The 9,963-nt window shown below is 40.4% G+C and overlaps 1 long non-coding RNA gene across 1 annotated transcript; it reads right to left on the reverse strand.

Annotated features, from left to right (window-relative positions):
* Positions 1-6,035: 6,035 nt before the first annotated feature.
* LOC144594016 (uncharacterized) lies at positions 6,036-9,456 on the reverse strand. Its single transcript, XR_013547318.1, has 3 exons — positions 9,402-9,456; positions 9,227-9,287; positions 6,036-6,096 (listed from the first exon to the last, which is right to left on the reverse strand). It is a non-coding gene; the product is annotated as an uncharacterized LOC144594016 (long non-coding RNA).
* Positions 9,457-9,963: the final 507 nt, after the last annotated feature.

The raw sequence follows: 9,963 nt of genomic DNA on the forward strand, positions 1-9,963 counted from the left end.
AGATGAAAAGGCAAAAAGAGTGAAATATGGATAGAAATTATGTGAATTGTGAAGCTAGAGGAAGGAATATAGGTGCAAGAAGTCAGGGAAGGGCAAAGAGGGGAAATGGATGTGAATCCAGGTGGGGCACTGGGAAGAGAATGGGAAATGGTAGAGAGGAGGAGGGTGTCTATAGGTTCGTTACCTATAATTGGAGAATTCAATGTTCATATCGTTTGGTTGTAAGCTACCTAAGCGGAATGTTCCTTCTGTTTCTGTGTGGCCTCCCTCTGGAAATGAAGAAGGCCTAAGCCAGTAAGGTCAGTATGGGAAAGAGAAGGGGAGTTAAAATGGTTTAGCAACCGGGAGATCCAGTATGCCTCAGCAGACTGGGCGCGAGTGTTCAACGATGTAAAGACCACATCAGGACCACCGAATACAGTAGATTCACCAAACTCTCATAGTCTCTGAAGAAGGCAGCATTTATCATCAACAATTCCCACCATCTGGGTTATCCTTTCTTCTCCTGCTACCATCAGGTAGAAGGTGCGGAAGCCTGAGTTACCACATCACCAGGTTCAGGAACTGCTACTTTCCTCCAATCATCAGATTCTTGAACCAATCTTCACTGTACTCCTACCCCGATAACAATAAAGATACAGTAGCAGTACCATGGATTTCTTTGCAGTACCATGGATTTCTTCTTTTCTATTCATGTTTTATTTTGTACCAATATTTTATATTTTTTCCCACAGTAATTTCTTTTTTTGAAATTTTAAGTGTGAATCATGTAAAACTTATGGAAATTTTGTTTGTGTATTTTTTTGAGTCTAGGTGCCTGTGATGTTGCTGCTTGCACGATTTTTATTATACATGTACCTCAATATACTTATGCTTATGATAGAATATTCGATTTGACTCAACTTGACTTGACTTGGGTGAGTTATTAAATCGAGATAGATAGAGCTCTTGGGGCTAGTAGAATCAAGGGATATGGGGAGAAGGCAGGCACGGGGTATTGATTGGGGACGATCAGCCATGATCACAATGAATGGTGGTGCTGGATCGAAGGGCCGAATGGCCTCCTCCTGCACCTATTTTCTATGTTTCTATGTAAGAACCCATCCACCTTCTCACATGGACATGGATATAAACATCCTAACCCACTATTTCAATGAGATGTGGGGTAGTTGTTCCTGGTGTCATAGTTTGTATCTATTTCTCATAAATTACTCAAAAATTTTCATGAGAGAGTTAGATTTAGCTCTTAGGACTAAGGGAATCAAGGGATATGGGGGAAAAGCCGGAATGGGGTATTGATTTTGGATGATTAGCCATGATCATATTGAATGGCAGTGCTGGCTCAAAGGGCAGAATGACCTACTCCTGCATCTATTTTCTGTGTTTCTAAAATACATTCACCTGGAATTTAGCCTTAAATGCCAACAAATCTGGAACTTCCATGTATATGAAAACAAACAAACAAGAGAATACCACATTTATGTCTTAATTGTTGTCACCTTATCTTACAATGTGAACCAAAGCCAGCAGTGTTACTTGCGTTGTTCTGCACCATTTACCTTACTGATTCTGTGCTGATTAACCTTTGGCAGAGTACACAAGACCTTTGTTTTTATGGAAGATTAAAGGGCTGTGGTTGTGGAAAGGTAAGACGTTACGTTTCTGATTTATGTCCATTTATGTTTTGGTTTAGTTACTTAAAACCGCTCTTAATGCTTTTGGTTGATTTTATTTATTGCTAATTGTAATAATATTTATCTATTAGACAATAGACAATAGACAATAGGTGCAGGAGGAGGCCATTCGGCCCTTCGAGCCAGCACCGCCATTCAATGTGTTCATGGCTGATCATTCTCAATCAGTACCCCGTTCCTGCCTTCTCCCCATACCCCCTGACTCCGCTATCCTTAAGAGCTCTATCTAGCTCTCTCTTGAATGCATTCAGAGAATTGGCCTCCACTGCCTTCTGAGGCAGAGAATTCCACAGATTCACAACTCTCTGACTGAAAAAGTTTTTCCTCATCTCAGTTCTAAATGGCCTACCCCTTATTCTTAAACTGTGGCCCCTTTTCTGGACTCCCCCAACATTGGGAACATGTTTCCTGCCTCTAACGTGTCCAATCCCTTAATAATCCTATACGTTTCAATAAGATCTCCTCTCATCCTTCTAAATTCCAGTGTATTTCATTCTAATATTTCTTAGCTGTTTCTAAAAGTCTTTCAAGGACAACTACTACTCTTCGGGGCATTGCTTCTGGACCCCTGGGATGCTTCATGCCAGCAGATGATCCTCACTTTCAGGGTTAGGTGAGATCTAGAGAGCAGTGACAACAGGTAGCAGACCCATGGAAGCAAAACTGAGCTATTATCTTTGCATTATCACCCCACTGTTTCAGCGATGTTGCTGTGTATGAATTGGCCACCTTGTTTCCATGTTTCCCATGTTTCATTAAGTGCTTAATTGTTTTTTAAGCACTTGAGGTCATCTGGAGATTGTGAAAGATGCCATATCTGTGCAATAATTTCCTTTTATTAATACCCGTGAATGGCTTATAATATACGCAAAACGTGGTCTGGAGTTAGAATACTCTGCGAATGTTTTAGTCATTGTGCAATGTTTATTTTCAGCACACTAAATAGCTCCATAAGTGGTGAAGAAACAATGTGTTCAAACTGAATTCCCACCTTCCAACAATTAACTTGCTAATTGGCGGTTGCTATGGGTGCTGCAAGCTTTCCCTACTGCCAGTGTAATCCATAATGGGTGTGTTGCCCAACTTTTCCATTTTTGTTATGGCTGCAAAATAGAAGCACAGTGGCAAGTGATGAACACCATATTGAAGAAGTGTTTATCTTAATGAGAATGTTCAAGGGACAATATAACTAATTGGCTGAAATGTAAACTCAGCATCGTGGTCTTGGTAACAACACTGATGATTACAAAGCTACAGTACATGGCAGATATAGTTGAACCGTCGGTCCTATTCAAGGGCATGTGTACTTTTAGTCTCTGGGCCATGAAAATTAAAACTTCCTTCAATTTTTTTAAATCCCATGAAACAAATAAATCAACAGACAATTACATGAAATTCTTGTACATAAATTCACATGGCTCACATTCTTCACAAGAAATCATACTTTGGTAAAGGGGAAGTTGACAATAGTTGTTTTACGATCAGTTGTCCCTATTTGACAATATAAATAATGCAGAGCTCCATACACATAAATAGTAGTCGGCATCAGATTCGTTAAACAGCATCAGTGAATCTTAGATTATGACTCTTATTTTAAATTATTTAGAGCCGTCAGCTTGAGTAATCAAATGACAATTTTTTAATACAGTTCACATCAAGCTTAACTGTAACAAAATCGAATCTGTTTTGAAATTTTTCTTTCATGGGCGAAATATGAATGACACTGATCAGACTAAGAAATTTTGCTCACCCCTAAATACTCTTAAGAAAGTGACAGTGAGCTGCCTCTTGACAAGCAAGTGTTTCACCAGGATATTTTAGAGGACAGTTGTGGATAGGAAAGGTGTGGAGGGATATGGGCCAAATGTGGGAAAATGGCATTACTGAGATGGGACATTTGGTCAACATGGATGAGTTGTGTTGGAGGGCCTGTTTCCATACTGTATGACTTCTCAACTCCATGACAGTTGTAGGTGACTCAAATCAAAGCTAAACAGAATAAATAAAGCAGACTTCCATCCCTAGAGGGCACCAGTGAACCAGTTTGGCTTTAAAACAAGCTGGCAGTTTAATTTATATATGTCAGCAACCTCAAATACATTTCTGAGCAATCAACTGTCCTCAGATTGCACTATCCAAATGATGGGCAGAGCATGTTGTGACCCAAACTCCATCATATAAAGGGAAGATGAAGCCTGGGGAGAGTGAATTCCCAAAAAGCAAGCAGTATGCTTAACAATAGACAATAGACAATAGACAATAGGTGCAGGAGTAGGCCATTCGGCCCTTCGAGCTAGCACCACCATTCAATGTGATCATGGCTGATCAGTCTCAATCAGTAACCCATTCCTGCCTTCTCCCCATGTCCCCTGACTCCGCTATCCTTAAGAGCTCTATCTAGCTCTCTCTTGAATGCATTCAGAGAATTGGCCTCCACTGCCTTCTGAGGCAGTGAATTCCACAGAACTGCATATTGTACTCCGAGTGTAGTCTCACCAATGACTTGGTTTCCATAACGCTTCCTTTGATCTGCTGGAGACCACTGGATCTGGAAGCATAAGCATTTTCCCAGCAATGAGATGAAAAAATCTGCTTATGTCACAGAAATGATGTGACTGGCCTCCAATGACCTCTGTTGTAGCAAATTCCATAGATTCACCATTTTGTCTGAAACCTCTTGCCTCGTAATCTGTGGCTGTGACTCCTCATTTTAAACATGGCCACCCAGGGGACACATCCTCCATATACCTGGAATTCCTGGACCTGTAGTTTTCAATTTGATCCCTACTCATTTGTCTGAGCCAGTGAACGAAAGCCCAATCAACTTAATCTCACCTCATTCTGCAATCATGGTCATAGATTAAAATAGTTTTAAGGTGCGAGGGGAAAAGTTTAAAGAAGATAAGCAAGCCAATTTTTTTTACATAGTACTTGGAAAGCGCTGCAGGGAGTGGTGGTAGAGGCAGATACGATAGTGGCATTTAAAGATTTTTGGTTAGGCTCCTATCACTGCCCCTCATGATTTTGTGTATTTCAATGGGATTACCCCTCAGCCTCTTTGATTTCCAAGAAAAAAAGTCCCAGCCTATCCAACCTCTCCTATGAACTGAGTCCCATAAATTCTGCTAACATCCTGGTGAATTGCTTCCGCGCCCTTTCCACATAATGACATCCTTCCTTTAGCTGGGTAACCAGAACTGCATATTGTACTCCGAGTGTAGTCTCACCAATGACTTGTGTATCATGATGCCCCGACCTTTGCACTCTACAATGCTCCCTGCAAATGTGCCAAACGCATTATTCACCACACTGTTCACCAACCACTTTCGAGAAACAATGCAGCTGTACATCCAGATCTCTCTGTTCTGCAACACTTTCCAAGGCTCTGCCAATTGCTGTGTAAATCCTGCTCTGGTTTAGCATGCCAAACTGCAACACCTAACACTTGCCAGAGTTAAATTCTATTTGCCACTTCTGGGCCCACCTTCCCAACTGATCTAAACCCTGTTCTAACCTTAAATATGCTTTGTTACTGTCCATTTTACCACCGATTCTGGTGTCATCTACAAATTTACGAACAATATCAACTATATTGTCATCCAAATTGTTAATGTAGATGACAAACAACAGTGGACCCAGTGCTAACCCATTAGCACACCACTGGTCGTAGTCTTCCAATCAGAAAAATAACCTTCCACAGTTACCCTTTGCCTTCTTTCTCCAAGTCAATTTTGAACCTAATTGACTAGTTCATCATGTGACCTATCCCTTCAAAACAGCCAGCGATGCAGGACTTTGTCAAAGGCCTTGCTAAACAATATCCATTGCTCACCTCTCATCAATACAGATGCAATCCTATCAACTCAGGAATCATGAGCAAAAAACAAAGTGCTGGAGTAACTCAGCGGGTCAGGCAGCATCTGTGAAGGAAATGGTCAGACGACATTTCATGTTGGGATCCTTCTTCAGATTGAAATATTAAACTCAGATTGAAATATTAAATTACTTGGTGAAATATTAAACTGTGTCTGAAATTAGTTTCCCTTTATGTTTAACCTTCTGTGTAGTTAATTATCCAGGCCTAGATTTGGCAGTCCCATGGAAGTATGTTGTTATTCAGTGACTGATGGAAGAAGCATATGTGAGCAGTTGTTCACTGAGACATGGCCAAGTCTGTCTGTATTATCGCAGTGGGTATGTACGCTGCTGATGTAAATGCAGCCATGAGTAAATGCCATTTAGCTGAAAAGATGAACAGAATCTAGGCCATAGTCCCCATTTCAATAATGAGTCAATATCTTGATGAGAAATAAAGATACCCAGCAGAAAATTAAAACCTACCAAATAAAAGATGGCCTGGATAGAGTGGATGTGGAGAGGATGCTTCCAGTAGTGGGAGAATCTAGGACCAAAGGGTACAGTATCAGAATAAAAAGACACACCTTTAGAACAGAGATGAGGAGGAATTTCTTCAGGTGGAGGGTGGTGAATCTATGGAATTCATTTTGGTGGAGGACAACCTGTTGGGTACCAGGAGAATGGAGTTGAGAGGGCAAAATAGATCAGTCACAATGGAATGGTGGAGCAGACTAGATAGGCCGAATGGTTTAATTCTGCTCCAGCGTCTTATTGTCTAAAATAAAATGGCAAACTATTTGCAAAATTGAGAAATGATTTCAGCTTTCTGACTTCATGAAGTATCAGTGAAAAATGACAAAAAACACGGAAGCAGTTTCAGAAATAAAAGTTCTATGAACCAATTTGTCACTAAATAATAATTGTTTACAACATGATTAATGGTATTTTGGAAGTGCTATCGGGTATGCTTGTCACAATACAGTAGAAGTATGGTTGAACCTACACACATGTACAGCTGTGCCAAGAACTGTCATATGTGGATGAGAATTAAGATGAGAGTATGATTTCTTTGAATTTCAAATATAAATAGTCAAAATGCCAAATGTTTGTATCAAAGCCAATTTAATAATATATTCTGCAATCCAAGGAACTACACCAGAAAAAACCCAATGATACTAGCTCCATAAGTTCACCATTTCAAAGTGATTGTGGATCATCAGCCATGGCGGTGCAGGCTCGAAGGGCCGAATGGCCTACTCCTGCACCTATTTTCTATGTTTCTATGATCACAATGAATCGAAGGCTCGTAGGGCCAAATGGCCTCCTCCTGCACCTATTTTCTATGTTTTTATGTTTCTATGATTTAGACATAGAAAACATAGAAAATAGGTGCAGAGTAGGCCATTCGGCCTTTCAAGCCAGCACTGCCAATCAATATGATCATCCAAAATCAGTACCCCATTCCTGTTTTATCCCCATATCCATTTGATGGACTATATCATGATTTCTCACAGCCAGGCAATATTAGTAATCATTCATGATATTTTGATTTGTTACAGTCAAAAGTTTTTGCCCACTAAAGAATATCTTATATCCGTACATCCCCATTGCCTTACCATTACTTCCATCCTGCCATTTTTTTCTCAGTAGATGGGCTTTATTTTAATGAAATTAGATATAAATTCAAGTGCAGCAGTGTGAACTTTGTGGGCTCAGGAGAGCCTAAAATAAAAATTAAATTACTTGGTGACACATAACATCATGGCTGCACATGTCTAGCTGCATAAATCCAAGTCATGGTGTCATAGAGCATAGAAACAGGCCCTTTGGCCCAACCTATCCATGCTGACCAAAATGTATTATCTAAGCCAGCCCCATTTGCCTGCATTGGTCTCTTATCCCTCTAAACCTTTCCTATCCATGTACTTTATACCAATGGTCCAAATGCCTTTTAAATGTTATAATTGTACCTGCGTCAACTACTTCCTCCAGCAGCATGATCCATATACACACCACCCTAATTGCATAAATAAATGTTAAATTGCACAGCTACACACAACTAACCACCTGGGTACATCTAGCTGTTGCAATGCTAAACAATAAACCCTATGGTTTCACATAGTTATTTGCATAGCCAAATACAACAAGGGTCTCGACTCAAAACGTCACCCATTTCTTCCCTCCAGAGATGCCTCCTGTCTCACTGAGTTACTCCATCTTTTTTCGTCTATCTTCAGTTTAAACCAACATTAGCAGTTCTTTCTTACACAACAAACTGTGTAATTACAGGGCTAATTACAGGAGTATGTGCAGCTAACTGCAGGTAATTTCATTGTTGGCAGTTTTTAGTTGCATAGCCACACCTGAGTAAGTACATCTTTCTGTACATTGTTACAGCATACAAATAAGCCAATTCCTCCCACTGATTGTACATCTGGCTCAGAGCAATCCCATTCTCCCACTACATTTTCCCTCTCACCTATTCTCCCCACATTCCTGACAACTGCTCCCAGATTCTGCCATTCATCTGCACCCTGGGGGCAATCTGCAATGGCCACTAAAGCTAGTAATCTATGCATCTTTTGGGAGGAAACCCGTATCATGACAGATTACATGAAATGTAAAACTTTGCATAGACACCAGTGATTAGGATTGACCCTAAATCATTTAAGCTACAGGCAGCAGTGTGCACTTGTTGCATGTGGATAACCATATGGCCACATGTAGTTAAATCATAGACTATACACTACTCATTTCATGATTTCAATAACTCTACACGGGTAATTTCACACGCACCCAATGGGCGCGCATAGATAATTCCACGGTTGTAAAAGGCTAATTGCATGGTTTACAGGAGTACACGTGACTGACTGCAATGTTACATGCAAGTAATTGAATGTCTAGTCATGTCTAACAACATCAATACATCGTATGGAACGACAAATTAAAAACTTGACACAAGAAACTGTTGATGTTGGAAGCTTGAGCGAAACAAAGTGCTGGAGGAACTTGGCAGGTCAGACAGCATCTGGAAGCGAGTGGACATGTGATGTTTTGTGTCGGGACCCTTCTTCAGACCAACCTGAGTAGAGAGGAGAAAGCTGGAAAAGAGAGGCAGAGGGTGGGTTAAAGTCTGGCAAGTGATAGGTACATTCAGGTGGATACGGATAAGGGGGTTTGGTTGGCAGGTGCGGTTCATAAGGTCATATGTGATAGGAGCAGAATGAGGCCATTCGGCCCATCAAGTCTACCCCACCATTCAATCATGGCTTATCTATCTCTCCCTCCTAACCCCATTCTCCTACCTTCTCCCCATAACCCCTGACACCCGTACTAATCAAGAATCTATCTCTGCCTTAAAAATACGGGAGTAAATGGCAAAGACTGGAGGTGAAAAGAAGACAAAGAAAGTGTCAGACGAGGAGAGGAGGAGTGAAATTTAAAGTCGGTGAAAGAGGACAGGGAGGATGGGGAGGGAATAAAAGAGGAAATTAGGATCCAGGGATGGGTGGCAAGTGTATAAAAGAGGAGAAAAGAGCAAAGTGACTGAGTGGGCTAAAACAAGGTGGGAGAAATGGAAGCATGATGGGGTGGGGTAACGGGCATGGGAAAGAAAGAGGCTAGATGGTGATACATTATAATCCAATTTCATTTTAAGGGAGCGGAAGTATTACCTGAAATTGAAGAATTCAACATTCATACTGTTGGGTTTTTCCAGTTTGCATGTAGCCTAGTCTACTTGGCAAAATGAAATAAAGTTATTATTTGTCAGCATCTAGCTTAGCTTTCAGTCTTTTAACGTACATGGAAATTATAACAGAAAAGAAAATCCTCTCTTTTTCATATTACCGTCTGAGATCGATATGTTACACAATTCTTATGAACTGGAAAACTCAAATCTGTTGAGTCCTACATTTTAAGATTTTTCTTTGGTTGAGATCACTTTATTACCTTCAAAGAGAATTCACGAATTACGTTAATTTGGATGAAGCAGTTGATGTTCTTTGAAGTATGCAACATGGGCTCAAATTGACCATTACACTAATTGGAAACTTAGAACAAAAGACTTTTCTCTATTGACCCTTGGCAACGCACTGCAGGGAATTTGCACAATATGCAGGAAATACATAACTTGTGACTGGCTTCCTCTGCTTTGGAGTAGTTCAGGTTTGGCAAATGAGGGACTACTGTAAACACAATTAAGCTGCTCTGGGAGTCAAGTCTGTAAAGGAACACAATTCCAACTGGGTCCGCACACATTATTTATTCAAGTCTGGGCTCCTCATACAACTTTATTTTCCATCTGGAGAAACTGCTAAACTATCTTAAAATAAAGTTGGACTGTTTTCTGCTGGTGATCCTCAATTATTTTTTTTTGTTTGAAGGACCTACATCTACCTAGCTACTTTAA

Source organism: Rhinoraja longicauda, chromosome 5, assembly GCF_053455715.1.
Source record: "Rhinoraja longicauda isolate Sanriku21f chromosome 5, sRhiLon1.1, whole genome shotgun sequence".
Classification (NCBI taxonomy): domain Eukaryota; kingdom Metazoa; phylum Chordata; class Chondrichthyes; order Rajiformes; family Arhynchobatidae; genus Rhinoraja; species Rhinoraja longicauda.